At 36.8% G+C, this 25,879-nt stretch overlaps 1 protein-coding gene across 1 annotated transcript in view; it reads right to left on the bottom strand.

The window, feature by feature from the left end:
* The window catches only part of FSTL4 (follistatin like 4), a gene marked incomplete at both ends in the record, with an annotated part of 506,362 nt that overhangs the window by 397,240 nt on the left and 83,243 nt on the right, over positions 1 to 25,879 (bottom strand). The gene's annotated exons all lie outside the window — the stretch shown is intronic.

The following is a 25,879-nucleotide window of genomic DNA, read 5'->3' as shown; positions in this document are numbered from 1 at the left end:
CGAAATCCTGCCTGTACTTCTGGTAGTTCTCGATCCACATACTGCTGAAGTCTAGCTGGTAGGATTATAAGCATAACTTTACTAGCATGAGAATGAATGCAATGGTGCGATAGTTTGAACATTCTTTGGCACTGCCTTTCTTTGGAATTGGAATGTAAACTGATATTTTCCAATCCTGTGGCCATTGTTGAGTTTTCCAAATTTGCTGGCAAATTGAGTGTAGCACTTTTACTGCATCGTCTTTTAAGATTCTGAATAGCTCAACTGGAATACTGTCACCTCCACTAGCTTTGTTGTTGCTCAGCTTTTCTAAGGCCCACTTCACTTCACATTCTAGGATGTCTGGCTCGAGGTCAGTGACCACCTCAATGTGATTATCAGGGACATTAAGCTCATTCTTGTATAGTTCTTCTGTGTAATTTTGCCACCTCTTCTTAATCTCTTCTGCCTTTGTTAGGTCCCTGCCATTTTGGTCCTTTATCATGCCCATTTTTGCATGAAACGTTCCCTTCATCTCTCCAATTTTCTTGAAAAGATCTCTGGTCCTCCCTATTCTATTGTTTTCTTCTATTTCTTTGCACTGTTCATTTAAGAAGGCATTCTTATCTCTTCTATCTATTCTCTGGAATTCTGCATTTAATTGGGCATATCTTTCTTTTTCTCCCTTGCCTTTTGCTTCCCTCCTTTCCTCAGCTATTTGCAAAGCTTCCTCAGACAGCCATTTTGCTTTCTTGCATTTCTTTTTCTTTGGGATGGTTTTGGTTGCTACCTGTTCTACAATGTTGCGAACCTCTGTCCATAGTTCTTCAGGCACTCTGTCTATCAGATCTAATTCCTTAAATCTATTTGTCACCTCTACTGTATATTCAACAGGGATATAATTTAATTCATACCTGACTGGCCTAGTGCTTTTCCCTACTTTCTTCATTTTGAGACTAAACTTTGCAACGAGAAGCTCATGGTCTGAGCCACAATCAGCTCCTGGTCTTGTTTTTACTGACTGTATAGAGCTTCTCCATCTTTGGCTGCAGAGCATATAGTCAATCTGATTTCTGTGTTGATCATCTGGTGATGTCCATGTGTAAAGCCGTCTCTTGGGTTGTTGGAAAAGAGTGTTTGCTATGACCATCGTATTCTCTTGACAAAATTCTATCAGTCTGTGCCCTGCTTCATTTTGTACTCCAAGGCCAAACTTGCCTGTTATTCCGGTTATCTTTTGGCTTCCTACTTTAGCATTTCAATCCCCCATGATGATAAGGACATCATTTTTTGGTGTGAGTTCTATAAGGTGCTGTAGGGCTTCATAGAACCGGTCAATTTCATCCTCTTCAGCACCGGTGGTTGGGGCATAGACTTGGACTACTGTGATATTGAATAGTTTGCCTTGGATTCGAACTGAGATCATTCTGTCATTTTGAGGATTGTATCCCAGTATTGCTTTTCCTACTCTTTTATTGACTATGAAGGCTACTCCATTTCTTCTGAGGGATTCTTGCCCACAGTAGTATACCTGATGGTCATCTGAATTAAATTCACCCATTCCTGTCCATTTTAGTTTGCTGATACCTAAGATGTCGATGTTCAGTCTTGTCATCTCGTTTGACCATGTCCAGCTTTCCTTGATTCATGGATCTTACATTCCAGGTTCCTATGGAGAAAAAGTCTTTACAGCATCGGACTTTCCTTTCACCACCAGACATATCCACAGCTGAGCGTCCTTTCGGCTTTGGCCCAGTCGCTTCATTCTTTCTGGCGCTACTAGTACTAGCCCTCTGCTCTTCCCAAGGAGCATATTGGACGCCTTCCGACCTGAGGGGCTCATCTTGCAGCGTCATATCGTTTTGCCTTTTGGTACTGTCCATAGGGTTTTCATGGCAAAGATACTGGAGTGGGTTGCCATTTCCTTCTCCAGTGGATCACATTTTGTCAGAACTCTCTGCTATGACCTTTCCATCTTGGGTGGCCCTGCACGGCATAGCTCATAGCTTCATTGAATTACGCAAGCCCCTTCGCCACGACAAGGCAGTAATCCATGAAGGGGACCCAGATAAGATAGCATATTATAATTTCCCCAAAACAGCCACATGGTGGCAGCACAATACTTTTTCCTTGTTTTTGTATGCTTGTTTGTTTTATGTTTAGAAGGGACGCGGTGGCTCAGTGGGTTAGGACGATGAACTTGTCGATCGGAAGGTCGGCAGTTTGGCGGGTCGAATCCCGAGTGCCGCGTAGCAGAGTGAGCGCCTGTTACTTGTCCCAGCTTCTGCCCACCTAGCAGTTCGAAAGCACGTAAAAATGCAAGTAGACAAATAGGGACCACTACGGTGGGAAGGTAACAGCGTTCCGTGCTAGTCATGCTGGCCACATGACCACGGAGACGTCCTCGGACAAGCGCTGGCTCTTCGGCTTTGAAACGGAGATGAGCACCGGCCCCTAGAGTCGGAAACGACTAGCACACATGTGCGGGGGAACCTTTACCTTTTTTGTTTTATGTTTCTGGGAACTGAGAGATCTTACAGGTATTTGATCCCTTGCTCTTCCTCTGAATACTCATGGCATACTTCTCTGGTCCTGAGATACTGACTTCATGGACTATCACCTTTGTTGGAGGTTTTCCAAGCCAGCTGTAAGCACAATGATGCAAAACTGTGGTAGAAATATTCCAACATGGTGGGAAAGATCCTGAATACTAGTAGGCTGAGTTTCTATTTTACTCAATCCTAATTGGGTTTGGAATACTGTTTTTCCAAAACTCATACTATGTTTTGATTTACTTATGCTGTTCCTGAACTCTATAATAGGGTAAGCCTCACATCCCTATCTTCTTATAGAACGTTCCCAAAATAGAACTGTGCTCCTGGATAACCTATCAATTTTACCAATCACTCATTTTAAAAGTAACTTAAGGAGTTTCTAGCCCTTCTGTTGGTGTGCATTTAATCACAGCCCTTGCACAAATCATGATTGCTCTGGTTAGGTGTTTGGCAGTATTAAAATCAAGTTGCAATTTCCAATGGCTTACTAAAGACTAAGCTCTACTCAATATACAAATATTTATTTATGAGTAAAACAGATTTTTTTAAAAAAAGATAGGATTCACTCAGTCATCTGGGATTTCTAGTAACAGCTACTACTTACTAAGAAGACATTTTGGAACAGCTAGTGCATGTAGCTCAATAAGCTGTTAAACTGGATATGCTTGTGTACAAATACTCATTTGTTGTCATGGTTTCAATTCGGTTTCTGCTGGATATTCTGAAGTCTAGCCACTTTGGAAGGTCTTGAATCACCGATCATTTAACCTATTTTCTGTTTGGATTTTATTCAGCAGAATCAGTTTCAGTGAATTACAGAATCCAAAAGTGGAGTATTTTATATTACACTCTGATATTCCTAAGTAGGCAATTTATAAGCAGATGGCTTTTATTAGAGCCTTCTTCCATTATTCTATAAATAATGTACAAAGCAGAAATTCATTAAAAAAAATCTCTATTTCAAGCTTATAAAATAATGAGAGTGAGTGTGCAAGACACACACACAGAGAGAGAGATAAGCTGTAGGAATCATACTGGAGAACAGACTAGTAATTAAAACATTTCATTAAAGTTCCTAGCTCAATTTTCTTACCTCTCAATGAAGAATTAACATGATTGATTTTTCTGGTTATTTTAAGAGAGTGAAATCATGGAATAGAAATGAACATTAAAACTTGAATCTAATACAGTAGTCAGTTTAATACAAATCCTGAAACAGATGTGAGGGTCTCTCAGGTTTAGCTTTGATGATATCCAGATTAGTTTTTTCCTCATACTTTATGCATTTGATCCTAGGTACTACTTCTGATGCTATGGACAAAAATACCACAAAATTTAGTAAAGTGATTTTGGCATATTCATTTTTGTACAAGGAAATGTTACCAGTAAAAGAAAATCTTTTATTCATGGGTGTATGGCATTTCATCTATCAACTGAAGAACTTTTGAGGAACTTTAATATTTTGTTATACAGTTAATTGCAATTTTTTAAAAATATCATCTTTACTATGCATTAACTTTTCTTGGAGGGTGATTGTTTTCATTATGCATCTTTATAATTCCTCATTTAATCCAGTTTTATTTCTGAAAACTAACCAAAATCTAATTACAGAAGATAGCAAACATAGCTTATTTCAGATGATAGTAAACATGGTAAAATATACTCTTTTAAAAAACTATATGCCAATCATGTTTATCAGCCTAAAGTACAATACTGTGATCCCTGGAAACTTCAAGGTTCTGTGAGAATCATCCAGGGATTCCTGAAGACAGCTTCTGTTTATATTACATAAAATGCATCATCACAATTTTAATTGTAACATTTTGTTCAAATAAAATGTATTGCATGAAATGCATTTATTAATGGGTTCTGCACCAACTTTTTTATATAGAGAAGGACTTGTTGGGTATCTCAGGTTTGAAGACCACTGATCTAGAAGGAGCAGAGGAGATATTCAAATTTCCTTTTGAAACGTATAGTGGAAAACTTGAAATGCAGCTAGATTTGGCCACTCACTTTCACAACAGATTCATACTAGCACTGAATTAACTTTATCACAATAAGTACCATATCTGATGTTTCACACTTTCAGATATTATATTGTGATTTTAAAAATGCTGAATGCTGATTTTAAAAATATTTATTTAAGGTAAACTCCACATCAAAAATTCACACACTGTACTTAAGGACTGAGTTATAATTGTGATGTCTTGAGATCAAGTCACACAAACATTTCAGTCTATCCTTTCTAATGCTGTTCCCTAACATGATTCTGTGGGGATATACCAAGTGTCAATCCAATAATCTTTAGACTCTGTCTACTGTGACTAAGGATTTGGTGGAAGTCAAAATCTAATTCATCTGGAGAGCACCAAGTCAAGATAGTACAGTATAAGGTTGCTCTATAGTATTAAATCAATTTAACTATCATTTGGATAAATGGAGACAATTATTTACTAAGTGGTAATTTACTTTGTTCGCATAAGAACTTGGTTAATTGACCATTCGTTCTGTTCTGTTGAGTGGAGAATTTCACTACATTTCAAGATCTGAAATAAAATCTTGAAAACAGAAGCTATTAATTTTTTGCTTACTATTTAGCAGGAAAATTCATATAACTTCATTATGAAACAGTGATATTACAAGACTTCATCAAAATGATATGAGCAAATTAGTTGATACTAATTAGATATTAAGAATTTTCTGTGCAATTTTCTTTTGGAGGAAGTAATTCTGTCTCATGAAATAATAGAAGATAACTCTGTAATTGAATTCATCCTATTCATTATTACTAATCTGCAGATCTGTGCATGCTGTCCTATCCAATAAGATTCAAAATTCTGTTTTAATCCTCTAAGAGATGGTGGGAGGGGGAATCCCAGAGAAAAATGACGAAGCTAATAACCTCATTCATCTTGTCCATCAAATATTCTTTAATGAACGGTCAAGCCATGATATTAATAGATAATGTTCAGAAATTAGTGAAGAAGCTATCAGATGAGGAAACTTTAAAATCTTGTTTTCATAGAATGAATGTGCATTCAGAATGATGTTGACTATCAGAACAATGGAAAAATATGTTGACTACATTTTTTTCCCAAGGTTTTGCATCAACTAGATCAAATTAAACCTAGAAAATTAAATTTAAAATCAGATCACTTGTTTCTCTGTGGTCTCCAAGCAATCAGGATAACTGTGCACAAGCATTGCTTGATCGTAAAGAGAGCTAAAGCTCATGGTGGAGAGGGTGCACACTTCCTTAAATCCTGCCAATTAAATCAGACCTGTTCATGTGATTTCTGTAAGGATGTCTAAAGCAGCAAAAGCACTTCCAGCATCTTTTATGAATCCTGTGCTGAGAATATTAAATCCTAAACAAGCAGTTGTCTGAGGTTTGGTGGAAGCAGGAGAGGAAACTGAAGGGGGAGGGAAGAGCATTGATAATTTCTCTTGATTGTGCTGTGGACTCAGACTGGCTAAACTTAAAGGTTGCTCTATCGAAAGAGCATAAATGAAGGTTGGAGAGGAAAGTGGAGGAAGACGGCAGATACCTGAACATCATGACAAAGAGAAGTCTGCAGAAAAAGTGCTAGAGATTTCTCTGTCAAGGCTTGTTTAAACAGACTGCAGCAGTCTAAACTGCCTAGCTCATTTTCATTAAATAGAGCCAATTCCTCTATTGGAATTCCTTATGAGAGGTAAGGAAGAAGCCAGAGTCTTCACAAGTAGGGAATTACCTGTTTGCTGGTGTGCTGAGGCTGGCGAGAAGGAGAAAGAACAAGGAGGAAATCTTTTGGTCTGTTCCATTGAGTCTGCTGCTGCAAAGGAGGATAACAAGCCTCAAACTGCTGGTGCCTGTTCCAGTTTTCTCTTTCGGTTTGAGGTTTTTATGTTTGAGAATTTTTCTTTTGTATGGTTTGGACTCCTGACACTCCAGAGAGACTGCTTTGTTTCCAGGGCCTGAATTCTTAAGGGTCTGGGAAGAATAAACGGTGGTAGGATTTCTGCATCTTTGAAATGTAGTATTTGTTTGCTCTTACTCATGAATCAGCTCCCCACCTCACTGACTACAAGGCACTTTGACATGTATGTATATGCAGTTAAAACAATTAAAACCAGAAAAGATTGAAAAAGTCACTAAATATTCTTCTTTTAATGAACCACATAATTTTGTGGGTTCCAAGACAATGGTGAGGTCTTTATAAATATGAAAACAACATGGAGGGGAAGGGTTGAATCTTCCTAATCCATTCCATATTCCACACAGAGTTCATTTTCACATGAAAAGAAGGACTAGAGGATTACATGATAGCAGTGTTCCAATATCTCAGGGGTTGCTACAAAGAGGGGGTCAAGCTATTCTCCAAAGCACCTCCAAAGTCAGGAGAAGAAACAATGGATGGAAACTAATCAAGGAGAGAAGCAACCTAGAACTAAGGAGAAATTTCCTGACAGTTAGAACAATTAATCAGTGGAATGACTTGACTCCAGAAGTTGTGGGTGCTTCAACACTGCAGATTTTTAAGAAGAAATCAGACAATCATTTGTCTACAATGGCACAGGGTTTTCTGCCTGAGCAGGGAGTTGGACTAGAAGACCTCCAAGGTCCTTCCAACTCCGTTATTCTGTTACTCCTAATCTATTTCTTAGAACCCATCCCACCTTTTAAAGAAATTGATTCTGGACCTACAAAATAGCTATCATACCTATTTTGGACCTGAAATGATAACATAGTAATTTTCAGCATGTTTAAGAAGCACTTCAAGAACAACTTACTTTAATATAAATTAATTGAAGCACTTAAAAATTAGTTCCTGCTCTTTAAAATCTCCAACATAAACATCAGCAATTTTGGCTCAACTTACCTCAAATACCACACTATTTATAATGGGACAAATAGATGTACACTGGTTTCTTTGCTATGCCCTCCAAAGTTTAAATAAAAGAAAACAAGCTCAGAGTGTTGAAAACATTTAGAAGATATAAATAAAAACTGACAAAAAATATATGGATGTCTTTCATAGAGTCCTCTGAAGACTAAAATGGATCTAAATTTTCAGTTGCATATATTGCTGGGGTACCGGTAATTATTTTCAAAAATACTTTCCATGTCTATTGAGGAATTGACTTGCCATTAAACCCCATGTTAAAAACATTAATAATTACTTAACTCAAACCTCAAGCAATTCAGGATTATCATCATTTGCACAACCAAAATAAAGTGCTTTGCCCCTCCAATTTGGGTTTAATCATCCCTCTACAGAATGAAGATTGTTCCAAAAGGAACAAAGTCATATCATTAACATTGCTTCTAAATTAGCAGTGCCTAACTAATACGACTGCTGAGACTAAATTTCAAAACTCTTAGTTTAATCAATACCTATTTTGCAATTCAACATGGCATAGTGTTTGCAGACTAAGACACAAACCCCTGTACAAGAGACATATTTGCATTTCCAATCTATATTGACTTTGTACAACTGACAAAGCTTCCCCAAACATTCTAGGAATTATCATGTAATCATGCTCTGAAAACACCATTATTTCACTCCTCTAGTTTAAATCTATATTATGTAAGTGTAAAAGTGTATATTTTTACCACTTTTAATCTGAATTATGTAGGTATAAAAGGCAAAATATTTTTCAGATACAAGTCAGCCTTTTTAAAGTGCTTAATTCTCTACTTTCTGTAATAGGTCCACACGGAGAGCAAAAATGGCTAGAAAATAAGAAATTCTTTTACCTCCTTTTTATATTTCCTAGATTCAAAGTTATAAAAAAATAATAATCAATGTTGCTGTTGGAACACAATCTCCATGGTCTTTATGATGCTGCTTTCTGTCTAGTGTATATGTAAGGCTGCAGTTTATCACAGCTCTAAATTATTTCATTGGCATTAAGGATAATTATTATTTATCATATAAAATCAAATGACATAAAATTAGTTTGTTAGTATCTCAGGACATTAATACATGAAAGTACATACACACACACACACACCTGACTTATTCAGGAAGCTTTGACTTAGGACCAGTTGCTTACTGACAATTCAGTTAAGATGGACCATCCAAGAACTAATTATTACCAAATTTCAAACTTCTGATTGGCCGCTCCCCTCAGATGGTCACATGATAATATTTTGGGCACTTGGCAACTGGCTAGCATTTATGGCTGTTTGCAGTGTCCTGCAGTGATGTGATCACGATTTACCACATTTTTTTTTTGCTAGAAACTGGCATTTACTTTTGGCTTCCAGCATAAAAACACCCATTGAGTACAATGGGTTTGCTTAATGACTACAGTATTTAATTAACAATTCATTTTTTCCTTGACTGCCACAAAAATGGTCATAAAATCAGGCATGGTCCCGTGGGGACTTGCTTAATGACTGGCAGTGTTGTCCATATTAACAACAATGACAAGATTTTTGCACTATTTTCTACAAAAGTTCACATAATTTTGGACAAATTCATCATTATTTGTTAATATACACCAGAAGTCCCCAACCTTTTGGGCTCTAGGGACTGGTTCCAAGGAAAGAGGTTTTTCCGCGGACTGGAGCGTGCATGGTTTTGTGTGCTGCCTGCATCCTATGGATGGGGCTTTGCTTGTTTGTGCGAACTGGTTGCTGGCATTCTGCAGCCCAGTACTGGTCCATGGATCAGAGATTGGGGACCCCTGATATACACAATGCTTCAGCTTTAGAGTTATGAAATGTATGCTCTTTTGTTTGCATTCTTTCCACTGCTTTTGTGTACACACAAAGGCACACTTGGTTTATGCAAAATTAGCAGTGTACTAGCAGCTACAAAATTAGCAAGTTTGACTATTCCAGGATACTCCATCATGGCTCGGATATTACTTTGTGTAAACTGGAGATTGATTTCATAGAATGTGCATTAGCATTGTCATGGTTCCAGATGTCTTGGGTTGGGGAAATTTGAATTTTAAAACACTGTCAGCATGGAAGGGGCTAGGATGCCAAGAACTGGAAGTATTGTTCATGGGGCAATTTTTCCTTTCTATCACGTGTTTTGATTGCAGGGAGGTTGAAAATGCAAATTTTGGCTTGCTTATCTTACACAAGCCAACAATAAATATTTTGTTTCTCCTCAAGCATGAGACCTTGCTACCAAGAAATTCTGCTGTGTATAGATTTAGAATACAGTTCTCAATAATGATATCTGCATTAGAATGCATAGTCATAATCCCTTTCCTGTAAGTACTGGTCCTAACAACCTGACATCATAGTTTGAAAGAGACTGCCTTCTTCTACCCAAATTTTGGTCGCACAATATAAAAAAAGAGATCAAAACTCTAGAAAGAGTGCAGAGAAGAGCAACAAAGATGATTAGGGGGCTGGAAGTTAAAAGATGTGAAGAACTGTTGCAGGAATTGGGTGTTTCTAGTTTATTGAAAAGAAGGATTAGGGGTAATATGATAGGAGTGTTCCAATATCTAAGGGGCTGCCATAAAGAAGAGGGAGTCAACATAGTCTCTAAAACATCTGAAGGCAAAACAAGAAGCAATAGATGGAAACTATTCAAGGAGAGAACCAATTTAGAACTAAGGAGAAATTTCCTGAGAGTTAGAACAATTAATCAGTGGAACAACTTGCCTCCAGAACTTGTGGCTGCTCCTATACTGTAGGTTTTAAGAACAGATTGGACAACCATTTGTCTGAAATGTTATGGGGTTTCCTGCTTGAGCAGGAGATTGGATTAGAAGACCTCCAAATTCCCTTCCAACTCTGTTATTCTGTTATTCTATTCTGTAAATATATTTCAATAATAATTCATCCTTAAAATGATACTCTTGAGTTCTTTCACTTTCAGAGATGAGATGGGTGGTGATATGGATAATGAGTTTATCACTGTGGCCTCTAGAACTTGAATGTGTGACAAATACACATACACTGCTATTCATCTACTTACCTTGAAATGTAATTCCACAATCACCTGTTTTGTCTGGCAAGTTAGAATAAATGGAGGTTATGAGTCTAGCAGAAACAAACAGATTTCTGTCTATTTGTACTGTCTCACATAAATATAACAGATGTGGTATGATTGATTCTTATCCTATGCAAGTGGCATAAAATCTCAGGAATGATTAGATAATAATAATAATAATAATAATAATAATAATAATAATAATAATAATAATTATTATTATTATTATTATTATTATTATTATTATTATTATTATTATTATTATTATTATTATTATATTTGTATACCGTCCTTCTCCCGAAGGACTCAGGGCGGTGAACAGATTATTATTAGATGAATAATCTAATAATCAAATGAACAATCATTTGCTAGGCTCTTAATAAAATCCAAAGAGTACTTATGTAATGGGATGAACTGACTCTAACAAGAGTATTTCAATGTGTATAATATTATTATTGGTAAGCACGTTAATATCCAATAATATGGTTAAGCACACATCTCTCTTTTGCATTTTTAAAATGTTTTAAACACATATTGGGATGGCATTCACATTTAACTCCATGAATCTGTGGCTTTTTGTGTTTCTCTGTTTTTCGTAATATTAAATGAAATTCTCCTCAAAAAGCTTTCTTTAAAGAAAGGTTTTGCAAGCCATTGTATTGCCCCCATCCGCACTAAATTCATCATTCGTATGTTTCTCTGAGCGCCATGTTAGATAAACGTCCTCCCGTTTGCTCTTTCAATGTACTAATTTTCTTTTCCAAAGTATTTCCTTCTCTTCATCCCCAACTCTCTATGAAAGCTGCTCTCTAGTTTGAATGCTGTACATGCACTTAATATTTTCTGTAATAAATCATATATATTTCATATGGCTATATATTTCATATTTCATGTGACTAAGTATGTTGTGACCAAGTTCATGTGACTAAGATCATTTATGTGACCAAGCACATACTCAATACCAGGATATATGGCTCCCCAGATCACATTTACTGAGGGCGCCATCTCCTGCCGATGCAACAATTCGCATTTTTAGAATGATTTGGGAGCAGGGCAATGTTGCCCCCCTAAGCGCTGGCACATAAGGTAAGTGCCTAGTTGGCCTTGGCATCCCATAGTCTTGAAATGTTTGAGGAATTTCTGCTCATCCATTAAGTTGTTTAATGCCAAGCACCTAGTATAATTATTTTTTACTTCAATACTCTCTTTGTGCTGCTGGTTTTTATAATTTTGTATTATTTTCTTATGACATATTCTTCTAAATTTTTTGAAGGGCTTTCTAAATATACTTTTGACCAAATGCTGGAGTATAAACACAACCATTTTTTTTATTTATTATAAATAAAAGACTTAAGATATCTTTTTTTCTCTTGTCCTTTCAAAGGAAGCATAGAGATAGGCATAGTTGTACATTCTTTCATCTTGTACGTCAATATGAATTTGAACAGACTTGCATGGTGTACGATAAACTTGAAATTCATCTCAAATGGTTATGTTACAAAGATGAAAGTCAGCAAATGCAACCAAAGTTAATTAAAGTAAAGTAAGTTAAATTAAGTAGTTACTCTAGAGGAGGATAAAAGAGAGACGGTAAATGGGGTATTTAGAGCAAATTTTCCCCAAGCTTTCCTTCTTTCCCTTTCATCCACACCCAGTGTTTCTTAGCCATTTATTAGTCTTTTTCTTTTTTTATATGAATGTTATATTTTTCATGAAGAAACTGCTTTGTGGAGGTTTATTTTTCCATCTTGACAAAGGTTAAAGCAGGACCACTCTGCCATGATTCCATCCGTCTAAGCATGTGAAGAAGCTAAGTGATGCAGCCACGGCATTCCGTTCTCCAGAATTGGAATATCATTTCACTCTGTGATTTCTTGAGAAAGTGCCTCAGTGAATCAAAGTGCCCCTTCACAGATATGAGTGCACATCACATTGTTTGTCTTTCTGTATCAGCTGTTTGCAATCACATATTACATCAGTTTCACTCTATAGAACATTTTGCTTTCAAAACAAAACAACTTGCCTTCAAAGCAGGGGTAAAAAGAGAGAAAGATGTTTATGTTCCCTTAAAGAACCCTTTCAATCTTTATTCTGTTAACTTTGCATGTCATATGATTCAGATTAATAGCATCTGTTTCACATGTAACTTTGGAATTCGGAAACCCCAAAGAAATGTACAAAGGCGTATATGTAGTATTTGAAAATATTTTTTTGGAATCCCATGCAAAATATAAACTATTCTGGCCATTGCATTTATTTTAAGATTATTTATCCTGCTTCAGAAGGTAAAGTTTAATGACTTCCATTGAAAAATGTCCAGAGAAACCTCATTATATAATTATTCATATCCAGTGTCATTATTATAGAAATATTGTTTGGAATAAGCATACCCAAGTAAACTGATAAATTCAATATAGTGAAAATTATAATAAACAGGTCTTTAGTTATCAGTATCGATTTTCACTTATACTAATTAACAGAATATGCCTTTTTGGTCTGATCTCTGAGCTTGGCAATTTGGCTGCAAACGTTTTGTCTCCTTTCATGGGGAACATCTTCAATGTGCTTTGAATTATGCCCATCAAAGTGCACTGAAGATGTCCCCCCCAAATGGAGACGAAACGTTTGCAGCCAAATCGCCAAACTTGGAGATCAAACCAACAGCCCAACTACCAACAGAATACAATATTTTGTAAATTAACCAAAGGCATTTGCTCAATGCATCAAAGCCAGAATTGAAGTATGACATTGAGAAATAAATAATAAAGCATTTTCAACATATAATAATAACTTATATTTTAATGAACTGGGCAAAAATCCATGGATATCATAATAATCTACAATAAGAATTTCAGACAAATATTTGAATGTCCATATAGAATAACCTTGGCTTGGGAATAGAAAGACGTGTTAGCATATTAATGAGAAACCATCTAATTCACACTTGTTGAACCAACAGATGTAGTATAGCATTCACACTTTGTCCAAATTGTATCACGCCATTTTCCAACCCAAAATTCTGCTTGTTTAATGTACAAAATAATTAACAAAAGCGTATGGCAAACTGCGAATCATGAGGAGACCAAACAGAGATGGATGGGCTGAACTAGAGAAAAATTATGTGGGTTAATGTTTACAAATAGTGCTATTAAATAGTGTTGGTATGGATGGAATAGCATAGAATAGTTAACAAGGATATTTTCTTAAAGGAACAAGATCAATGATCTTACCTTAGAAGAAATTGTTTCAGATCAGTATTTTGTGTCAGACATTTAAAAAGTCATTCTTTCCAAATGTTGGTGTTCTGCTAATCTAAGGAATTGAATACTCTAGTCCTATAAATTATACTGAAAGGATGTAAAATCTACAACAGTTACTTTAAGAATCAGAGCTGCAGTAGGATGTGGCTATCTTCAACTACCAACTGTGATGGAGAACAAAAACACAGCTGCACCTCTAGTTTTTTATGGAGACCTGCTCCTAGTACTATTTTTAGAAAGGTTCCATGTCTTTCTGGGCTATTTAAGAGCCACATTGACTTATTTCCTATATATGGATTCTTGTCAGGAACTTCAAAATGTAAAAGAGAGAAAGAGAAATCTGCTTTATATTTAATCAGATAAATGCATTGACCCATCCAGATCAGTACTGCTGACATCACAGCAACAATTCCAAACATCTATTTTATTTACTTGTTTGCTTGATTTTTATTCCACTTTTATTTTTATCTGATGCTGATTTACCTAAAGATTCTTGGAATTTTCTGTGGGGAAAAACAAATGCTCTTCTCATTAAACTACATTTGTCCAGAGGTATGTGACTGTGGCTTAGAGAGAAATCCTAAAACTAAATGAAGCCTTCTAACTTCTAAATTCAATTATCTGAATTTTCAACACTTAACATTATGGCTTTAGCTTTGACGTATATGGAAAAGGGCTCATATGAGCTGATGAGAAATCTATCAATCAGTTCTAAGCTCCCTGTATTGAGCCTTCCCAGTGCTTTTTTTGTAAAAGAAAAAGGTGCCGGAACTCACACATCATACAACCAACCTTGCCTACTCTACAAGGTTCCATCCAAAAAAGGTGCCGGAACTCCGTTCTGAGCGTTCTATGAGAAAAAAAGCCCTGAGCCTTCCAATGGACTATGAAAGGGAAAAGTATCTATAACACTCTCTGCCTGATTTTCTTTAAGGTACAGATTTCTCACACATATGAAGCTGAAATAAATAAAACTCCCTCTAACAATAAATGTTAGTAAGTGAAAGCTAGTTAAAAGTGACTAAAGAGAGAGAAAGACATAGTAGGGTTTTGGCTGAAAATAATAGTTTAAAAAAGACTAAATAAAAAGGTCAAAAGCTCAGTTAGCAGAACTGACATTAAAATGTTTCAAAATAATGATTTGGTATTATTTTGCCAAGGACAGAAGAACGATACTATGAAATTTAAATGATGAAAGCAAGAAAAATCCTTGCTGGATCAATCTCTGCAGGGTGTACATTACAATTACATTAGACTGCTGCAATTTTATTCTTAAAGGGGATGGCCTATGGTACCAAAGAATGAAATAATTTAGATGTGGCATTAACTGACTCTTTTGTAACTGACAATTAGGAAGTGACAAGGTATATAAAATCATTAACGTGGGTTTGCTTTTCACTTTGTCACCAATAGTAACTTATCACATGTCAAATCTATGTCTAACCCCAAGGACAAAAGGATCGGCATAATTTAAGAGCTCCTAGAGTTGTATTATCATCTGTTCTCTACAAGATTGGCTAAACTATGAATTACCTTACATATACATATACATTGGGTGAATATGGCAAGAAATTATCAACCTATTTAGTGGTTAGTTAAATTTTTAAGTAAAGTCAGGGAAATGAAATAATAATGTAAATTATCCAAAAGAAAATGGTAAGAATAGAACAGAAGGCCTGTAGCTGGGGCCAACATAGGTCAGGATTTTATTTCTATATATTTTAATTCAAAGATGATAATGAGAGTAGAATGAATTTTTAGTATTAGTTCATTAATAACTAATATCCCATTAGTAATTGTATCCCATCTTTATTGTTTTTACAAATAACTCAAGGTTGGTTATTACCAAGAAAATATGTCCATGTCCCTATTGTAATAATGGATTTGACCTAAATAACACTTTGCTTTTATCTGGGCAACAAAATAACTTTAGGCAATGGTGAATAAGATGTCACTGCAGGAACGGAGATGATGCTATGGCCAAGATTAATGAACTGGCAACAAATTTGATCCAACAGAGCCTCTCCAGACAAGGAGAGGATGAGAGATCATCCATTTGTGCTCCAGATGGTTGCTCCTGCTCAGGAGAGTGCAGGACAGTGGTCAACCTATGGGTCTGAGTGCCAGGAAACAAGTGTCTTTTTCTTTTATTCTTTGTGTTTATTTTCTTTATTCTTTTTTCTTCATGATTTCAGTCTGTATTTTCTTTTAGTATTGTTAAACTCTTCAATAAAAAGTTTAACAAAAAAAGGGAAGGTAAAAGGTAAAGGTAAAGGTTCCCCCGCACATGCGTGCTAGTCGTTTCCGACTCTAGGGGCCGGTGCTCATCTCCGTTTTAAAGCCAAAGAGCCAGCACTTGTCCGAGGACGTCTCCGTGGTCATGTGGCCGGTATGACTAGACGCCAAAGGTGCACGGAATGCTGTTACCTTCCCACCATAGTGGTCCCTATTTTTCTACTTACATTTTTACATGCTTTCAAACTGCTAGGTTGGCAGAAGCTGGGTCGAGTAACAGGCGCTCACTCTGCTATGCGGCACTCGGGATTCGACCCACCAAACTGCCGAACTTCTGATCGACAAGCTCAGCATCCTAACCCACTGAGCCAACACTTTATTAAATATTAAGAGACCAACAATTCAGTGATTTGGCTGAATCAAGAACCGTCATAAACTTCCCCCTTCAATACCTGCTCTGATACATGAGTGTCAAACTCGCTGTGTCACATGATGTGTTGTGATGTATCATAATATTTTTTTTTGCATTGCCAGAGCTGCCGTGGGTGCAGCCTCTGCAAGATGCAACCGGCTGGTGGGCTGGTAGTTTGACACCCCTGCTCTAATATATTTGCTGAAACCATCATGTATTGAGGAATTCCTTTGAGGGGGCCATCCAAATTCATCCTAAAGACTATAGGTTTAGGCTGGGTGATTTGAATCTCCTTCAGAAAGAATTCATCTTGAATTTATTTTAGGCAACTCCTAGTCACCTTAATAGTGATTCAAATAGTCAGGCATGAAAGACCAGGCCCACACCTGAAGTCTCAGTTAAGCTGATTTATTATTAAAAACCTATGCTGATTTATTATTAAAAACCTATGAATCATCTCAACTAATGGTCAGCACCTGGTTAGAATTAGATAAGGGTGGACAACTTTGGGGGAGGGGCTGAATTTAGTTCATTTATGGCTATATAGGGATTCTTTTCACTCCAACCCCAGGTTCTGCCATTCCTTCTGCTATGCAAATACTCCCACTGACTCAAGATGCTTTTTTTTTCTCCTGTCCCATTTAATCAGTGCTTTTCATGCCGATAAAACTATAGCTTCAAAGGAGCAAATACTGAGTTTAAAAAGCCCCTTCTCACAGCAAATCAGAATGGTAAAAAGAAACTCTTATTCAATTATCAGGCTTACTTCCCATACACCAGACATGTCAAACACAAGGCCCGGGGGCCAAATCCGGCCCGCGAAGTGGTTTCATGCGGCCCGCGAAACCATCCTGGAAACAGTGAGGGAATGGCCCACACTGCCTTGGCCCTGGCCCAGAGACCCTCCTTCTGCCAGAGACCCTCAGATCTGTCCCACTCCTGCCCAGGCCCCCTTGATGCAAATGATGTAGAGCTGGCCACACCCACCCAGTAGGCCATACGCACTCTAGCCACACCCACCCAGTAGGCCACGCCCACCTAGGCCATACCCACCCGGCCCCTTGAGGCCAAACGCAATGCTGATGCGGCCCTCCATGAAATTGAGTTTGACACCCTTGCCATACAGAGATAATGGCAAGGGCAAGTAAAGAGAAAAACAGATGAAGAGGAAGTTGATCTACTTTTGTATCATGAGCTTCACAACCTACAATATACAGTTTTTTTCAGGAGAAGACCACCTAGGAGGCTGCAAGTAGCAATAGCATTTTGGCTTATATACCAATGTGAGCACCATCTGATAGTTTTAAAATTTATACCACAAACTTGAGATTTTTTTTTTTCAGTTGAAGCACAGAGCATCAATATCAGCTGTGGTTTGATTGTGTCAAGCTAACTTTATTGAAGAAGTGTGGTATGCTGATAACAAAGAATGTTAACTAAAGATGGCATTCCAAGCATCTTATCTTAAAATAAATTAAAATTTATTTTAATTCTCCCCATTATAATACAGGCAGGCAGTTAGAAAAGATGATTACTTAGAATGATTGAGAACAAAATGAGAAGGGAGGCCATTATTATTATTTAAGTATGTATAATGGCTCTCAGGCTACACTAGGATTAGAGCCAGAGCCTGGAGTAGCAGTACATTAATAAGAGAAAGAAGCCAAGCCAAGATTACGGATTTTTTTTTCTCTCCAACAAGACCATCATCTAACTCTTATTTAGACGATGGCTCAATTACCCCAAATTTATTTTTTTTTTTAATTTTAATTCCATTTATATCCCGCCCTTCTCTGAAGACTCAGGGCGGCTTACAAGCTTAGCAGTAGCCTTCATTCTATGTATATGCCTGCTTATTAGGGCTTTCACACACACACCCAAGCGGCATTATTACAAAGTCAGCTTATTGCCCCCAACAGTCTGGGTCCTCATTTTACCTACCTCGGAAGGATGGAAGGCTGAGTCAACCTTGAGCCTGGTGGGATGCAAACCTGCACTAATTGCAGGCAGCTGGTGTTACTTAAGGAGGCATTAGCCCACTGCTCCACCAAGGCTCTGTGAAGGCACTGTGGTGAAGTCATCCCTTGATTAGTCATTAGCACCTCACCCTATGTTTACAATAGAGCCAGTTGAAACTGGAGTAAACCTACTGTAAGTATTTCCTCCCTCCCCCATGGTTCAACAATCTTATGAATTAATAACAAATGACACTCAGATAGAAAAGAATTGGATTATGCTGGGAGGTGAGGAGACTAAGGATATAAATGACCCTGTAATTGCAAGCTTAACAATTGGAAACTCTAGTCTAGTGAATCATTAGAATTTGATTTGCTAACATTAACAGACATATTTATCAAACAACAACAGGATCTAAATAGCCTAACCTAAACTTGGGCACAGGACATTTCCATGATGAAATCCTTTTTAGCAGAGTGTAAAGTTCTACTACAAACAATGTTGGAACTGAGGCTTAAAACTATAAATGGAAAAGAACATAAACTAAAAGATAGCCCATTGGAATATCCACCACCTACAACAGGCCATATTCCCAATCTTGAAGGAAAGGAGATAGAAATAATAACTAGGAAACAAAAAAAAATAGTACCCAACAGAGACATTACACTAAAAAAGAAGGCTAATGAAAAGGGAAATAAACTCAAGAAAAGTTTATGGGGAAAAAAGCAAAAACAAAAGCCTTGCAATTCAACAAGAAAATTGCTACTACATATCATGGAAACTGAATGCAAAAAGGGAAAATTATCAGGCAAGTTGCTGAATAAGCCAGGGAGAAAAAAACTGCAAATACAAGAAGAATAAAGAGAAGCAGTTACACAAAACCTGCTTGTAGAGGCAAACAAGCAAGCCCCATCCAATTCAAAACAGACATCAAAAGCACAGATTTAATATATAAATTGATTCCATCAAAGCTACCTTTTATAAGAATTATCCAATATTGAGATTGAACAAAATACTTGGCATTTACAATTGATGTCTATCAAACTGACCTTTTATTAACTATCCTAATACTAGAGGTTTGCAGACTCAATTTGATTAAAAAATATACTTTGTTCATCTGATGCAATCTTTAGGTATAATTGACCTCTCAGCAAAAGCTATTAATAGAGTTGAGTATCTTTTTTATAACTATATAAATGCCAGAGCAATGAAGTTTTAAACCTATAGAAAAATGTTAAACTTTTAACATTAAATAGGAGTAATGAGATACTTGGAAAACTAAACCTTCAGTGAACTTTATAAAGAGAACTTAAATCAATTAACACTAGAAATACATCCGTGGGCTGTCAGGCTCCTGAACGGGAAATAACTCTATGTATGATTGACTTGCGAGGCTGCTGTGTTTTGAAATTAGCTCACATGGTATAACAAGATGGTGGGTTTGTTGTCACTGTGAGTTGTGGGAGGGGGCATGAAGGGAGGCTCAGCCAATCTCACTGTATACATGTTGTACTTTGATAATAAAGGTTCATTCATTCAAAGAACTGAGGTTCCATGTATATTACAAGTGAAGAACCCAGACAGTAATAAACCAGCCATTCTGCAACTGGATAAAAGCCTAATCATGCAAAACTAAGCCTCCCAATAAAATTTGTGTCATCAAACATCAGACCATATCCTGGCAAAGCAACATATAGCAAACCCTATTTTTTAATTAACTTTATTAAGTTTCAAAGAGATAAGCACAAAATAATTAAAAAGGAAAAAAAATGGAGGGGAAGGCCTCAAAAAGAAGAAAAAAGTTAAAAAGGTAACAAGAAAAAAAGAAAAAAGTTGGCGTCTGAGTGTTAACACTGTTTATGATAATTAACACTTAATGATCATGAAGGAAATCATACAAATCTTTAACAGTGTTTACTGTATTCTGTTATTATAGAAATATTGGGTATTCACAGAGCACCACAAGATCAGTTGAGATGATAAGACAATGATGATAAACAGTGCAGGAGTTCACAAGACTATTGCAGAAGTGCATAGAAAAAAGCAACCAGAACTAGAATTAAACTTGCAACCATTCATGGAAGCCCAGGATACAACATATAGATTTACACAAAATATTCCTGGAATTAAAAATAACTGTTTTTATGAAGATGCTCAAGGAATTTTAAATTTAATAGAACAAGTGAAAAGGCTAGAAGATGTTGTGATTCAGGATCAGCCTGTGGGTTCGGCAGTTGGGTCGGACGATTCAGAGGAGGAGGAGGGGGGTGTTGGAGAGCCTGCAGAGGATAGCTCTGAGGCTTCGCAGAGCCCTCAGCCAGGCTCCTCCCATCTGGTTACAACACAGACCCAGCTGTGTGAGCCTGACAGCGTGGATAAAGATGACCCACAGCTGGCCCTGTTCAAGGACGCCCGATGCAGGAGGCAGTCAATCAGGAGTAAACAGAGGAAGGCAATGGGGCACCTCGGAAGGAGGCAGAGAGAAGCCACGCCTTGAACTGTTTAAAAGGGGAATGTGTGGGAGGGCTGGTTTGCTGAAGGCAACTGTTTGAATAGCTCCTGTTTCATGGTTCGTGTTTCTGTTTTGCTCTGTTTTATGTCAATAAATTTGGCAGGCTTAGTTCCAGCCTCTTGCCATTTTGTAAAGGAGTTGTCCCTGCCTTTTCTGCAGGGCCGGTAGTAGGCTGGTACAGAACAGAAGATTTCAAATACTACAACATAAGAAAGGATCAGAGGCCAACAGGGACAACAGCTTTGCAAGAGAAGTGGATGAAATAGTTATCAGAACCAAATCCAAAATGAGGTTAATCGATAGAGTTGACAAAAAAACTCTAAATAACCAACATGTTTCACTTTAGAACATCTGATTCACAAGTCAAGGATTTGTCCCCTCAAAATGCCTACATGCAGGATTTATCATCTGCCTTTAATACAATAAATAGAAGAAAATTATGGGACACGTTTTCACTATTTATACAGATGGCAGATTATTTTACCTAATATATAAAATTATATGAAGTCAGGTTTGGCTAAACAGAGAGGCTCCCTAAAAAAGCAGATTAAAATCACAACAGGTGTCCATTAGGGCTGTGTATTGGCTCCCTTCCTCTTTAATTTTAATTTAATTTTTAAAAATATTTTTAATTAAAAATTTTAATTTTTATACAAACAACATTGTAGAAGAGGTTACTAATCCTTCCTTTTATGTCCCATCAATTTGGCAGTAGAAAGGTTCCTATATTACTGTATGCAGATGACATGATACTCATTGACATCAACATTAATTGGCATAAGAACAATCCTGACAGAATTTGGCACTGACAGATTAATTATTCAAAAGGAATAGGAATGTTAAAAGATGTAGTATTGGCCAAAGGACCAAAGAAACATAGATGGACACTAGAGGTAAGGAGATAGAACAACTGAAATATTTGTATATGGAATTTGTGTATTGAATTAACTTCAAATATAACTCATATATAATTGTTTTCACCATCTCTTTTGCTTTCTTTACTTCTGTCAGCCTTGCAAGTTAGCACAGACAAGAAGCAGACCCAGATGAACTAATCCTACGTTATTGTTGACTCAGCCTTCCATCCTTCCGAGGTAGGTAAAATGAGGACCCAGATTGTTGGGGGCAATTAAGCTGACTTTGTAATAATGCCGCTTGGGGGGTGTATGAAAGCCCTAATAAGCAGGCATATACATAGAATGAAGGCTACTGCTAAGCTTGTAAGCCGCCCTGAGTCTTCGGAGAAGGGCGGGATATAAATGGAATTAAAATAAATAAAATAAATTGTAAAGTCACATTAACAGAATCTTGCAAGACTGAAAATATTTCTCCCCTCCTCTCTTGTTAGTCACTAGAAAGCCAGGCAGAATCCTTTCCAAAATGCTTCCAATGCTTCTCACCTACCAGCAGACTAAGCTGTCTCTTACATCTTTCCAACTCTGTGGACTGGCAGCGGTTGTGGCAGCAGCTGGGGGGAGAAGAGGGCATGGTTTTGTGAGCTTGCCCACCACTTGCGTGGTCCAGTTTCCAATCAGCTTCAACCCGGTAACAGACTGCAGACCGAGGGTTGGGGGATCTCTGTCTTATCAGACCACTGCCTAGGCTGAGGGTCTTCCTCCTATCTCCCTAGGTCCCTTCCACCTACCGTTGCCATTTCAAACCTAGACCAGAATCTAGAATCTATGCCCTTGGATGTGATCTTATTAGCAGAGAAATTCTTCTTACATAATTGACTAGGCGTAATTGGTGAAAGGTCAGAAACAAAAAGGAGAGTTTGGTTTATTTTATTTTATTTTCATTACTGAATTTATTTAATACTTTTCTTGTTAAGGTGACAGAAATCATTTGGCAGAATTCTATTTTTTAATCTTTATTCAAAATAAGAACACCCCACCCACCCATCCCCAAAAGTGTAGGAAATAACAGTCTGAAAACAGACATATGGTGTTGCCTGGTTAAAGATTATTCAAACACAAGCGATATCTAATAAATACAACATGTGCATTTTATATTTTTGCTTCTGGTAATGTGAAGAATGAAAACATATGGTTGAATAAGCATCACACCCTTGAGTGCTGAACACTGCAATGCCATCCCCCAAGGCAACTGTGTGTGAGAGAAAAAGAAGGAAATGAAATAGATGTTTCTTTTGTTCATCTGATTACCACAAAGGGGAGGAAATTTTTTAATTTTGCTTTGCAAAAATTAATATATTCGGATCTGAAAATGAATACAAGGGTACAAAACACAAGTACAAGCAGTCCTTGACTTACGACCACAATTGAGCCCAAAATTTCTGCTAAGTGAGACATTTGTTAAATGAGCTTTGCCCCTTTCTATCACCTTTCTTGCCACAGTTAAGTGAATCAGTCCAGTTGTTAAGTTAATGACACGATTGTTAAGTGAATCTGGCTTCCCCATTGACTTTGCTTGTCAAAAGATTGCAAAAGATGATTATGTGAGCCCTGAACACTGTGACTGTCATAAATATGAGTCAGTTGCCAAGTATTTGAATTTTGATCATGTGACCATGGGGATGCTGCAATGGTCGTAAGTGTGAAAAATGGTCATAAGTCACTTTTTTCAGTGCCGTTCTAACTTTGAACGGTCACTAAACAAACTGATGTAAGTCGAGGATTACCTATAATGGACTTACTCATCCTGATAGATGACGTTGTGGCTATAATAAAATGAACGTAGGAAGCACCAGTTCCTCTAAGTTATCACTATTTGACTATTTAGTTTTAATAATAAAATTGCAAAATCCACTACATCTCTGCATTGAGAATTAGGGGTTCTACTCTGGAACAATGGATGTGATCCATAATCTAGGAGTTAAATTCTAAGCTTTTTCCTTTTCAAAATCGCAGATGATGGTTCTCTTTAAAGAACTGGGAGTTGAGTGTGTCGGCAGAACAATTTTCTCTGGGAATTATTGGTTCTTGTCTCACCAACTTCATTCATAAAACCATGTGGGAATTATAACCCACCCAAAGACCAAAGTATGGAAATCATTCAAGGAATCAGTTGTTTTTTAGTTTGATGCCATAGCTCAGTTCTGTAACTTGTAATACAATATTTAATAAAAAATAGTCTAAAGCACACATGGCAATGTAGCTTATCCTGAATGCCCTTATCTTCCTATCCTTGCTGTTCCCATCAAGCTTTCCATTTGCATTGTAGTGACTATATTGTCAAAGAAGGTATACACAAGGAACTTTCCACAGGCACTTCTTCCCCAGAATAATCTTGATCCTCACAGCCTGCTGAACAGTTGATTCCAATCTTTCAGACTACATACATTATTCTACCGCCCCATAGATCTTGAACATTTCCTCCATAGCATGGGTGTCAAATTTGATCGCGTCACCTTAACTGTTTTTCCATTGATATGTAAAAAAGCAGTGCTATGGCACAAAATAGGCTCATTGCAAAGTGAAGTTATGCTTTGATTAAAAACATATTTTCAAGAAAGACATTCAGACATATCCACTAGGATGTTTTTATCAAATGATTTTGACTGCTGAGACTATCTTTTTGTTTTTCTTCTTTGTAGCATGTATGGTTTTCCATTACAAGTGCACTGCTTTCCATTGTTGATTTTAACTTGAACTTAATATTTTTTTAAAAATAAAAAAGTAACTATATTTCTACACTCCATAACTTTCTCCACTCTTCATGAATACTTATTAACATCTTTCATATCTCTTTTGCAAGTATTATAAAATTAGATGGACTAGTAGGATGGGATCTTATTGATCATGTCTCAGTGCACGAAGGTTGTAGAATTTAACAGCTTTATTTGTCAGGGCATTCTTCCAGATATCCAGCCAGAATCTTCTTTTCATTTCTACTTCTTGATCTTTTTCTGTTATCTGTTCCTTTCTTGCATATGACAGTCTTGCTTTGCTATCTGAAATGAGGTACAGATTTGTACCACACCTAGAAATTGTTTACCTTTGACAATGCAGGCAATTAATCTGTGACAATGCAGTCGTCAATCATCTAAATGCAAATTCCATTTTGAGCTAAAAGCATTGCTTGTAGCAGCTGATTTTATATTTATGAAATATAGGTTGCATTGGCAATATTTTCCTTGTAAATTAAAATGTGTTGCAATCTTGACAGAGAAGTTAGAAAAAGAGGCCACAGCACAAGATACCCTCAAATCATTTAAAATGATTCACAGAAATCTTGAGGCATTTGTTATGGACACATATGTATGCATCTACGATTTCAGAACATAATGGCTGCCGAATACATATCATTTCATTTCCAACATTACTGGTGTTATGTTTATGGAATCTCACACATCATTTAATTAATAATATCTTATCATCATTATTTCACTTACTTCTTTAGAGATTAGTATCCATTTTGGATTTGTGACGCTAAAAATTTATGGCAGTGTGAAATTTCAATGCAACCTTATTCCAGAGGATTTTTTTCCCCAGATTTCTGTTTTATTAATGATAGAGCATTACTGTTATCATGTCTGAGCAAATAAACTTTACAGTTTAATTTAAACCTGATTATTGACCATGCTAGCAAATAAATGCTCAGAATGGATTGTGAATGAGTACCATGCAAGAGCAGTACATAAATCATAAGGCGCCACAGACAAAAAAAGAAAGCAGATAAAATATTGTGAGATGGTTAAGAAAAATAACAAAAGAGATTAATTTGCATGCTAGAACATATATAATTATCATTGAACAGCTACAAAAAGCTAGAACTTTGGATAAGAAAAAGAAAATAAAGTTTATATCCATGCTTCCCACCTTGATAAAGAGCCAACTTGCAGTAAAAAAAAATGAAGCTCATATAGGACATGTAATTTATCCTTTTAAGCTCTACATAAGATAATAAACTGTATTACTAGTTAATCTTTGGTGATTTCATCCCGAACGTCAATTTCATTCCACTAAAACAGTGAAACCAGTGCTTTATGATACACAATACTGATAAATTCCAGCTGTACATGGCCAAACGAAACATTTGTCTTGGACCAACTCTTGATA

The sequence above is a fragment of the Vipera ursinii genome (assembly GCF_947247035.1).
Source record: "Vipera ursinii genome assembly, chromosome: 2".
Taxonomy (NCBI): domain Eukaryota; kingdom Metazoa; phylum Chordata; class Lepidosauria; order Squamata; family Viperidae; genus Vipera; species Vipera ursinii.
Note: the sequence above shows the minus strand (reverse complement) of the source record. Positions and strands in the feature narration are given on the sequence as shown.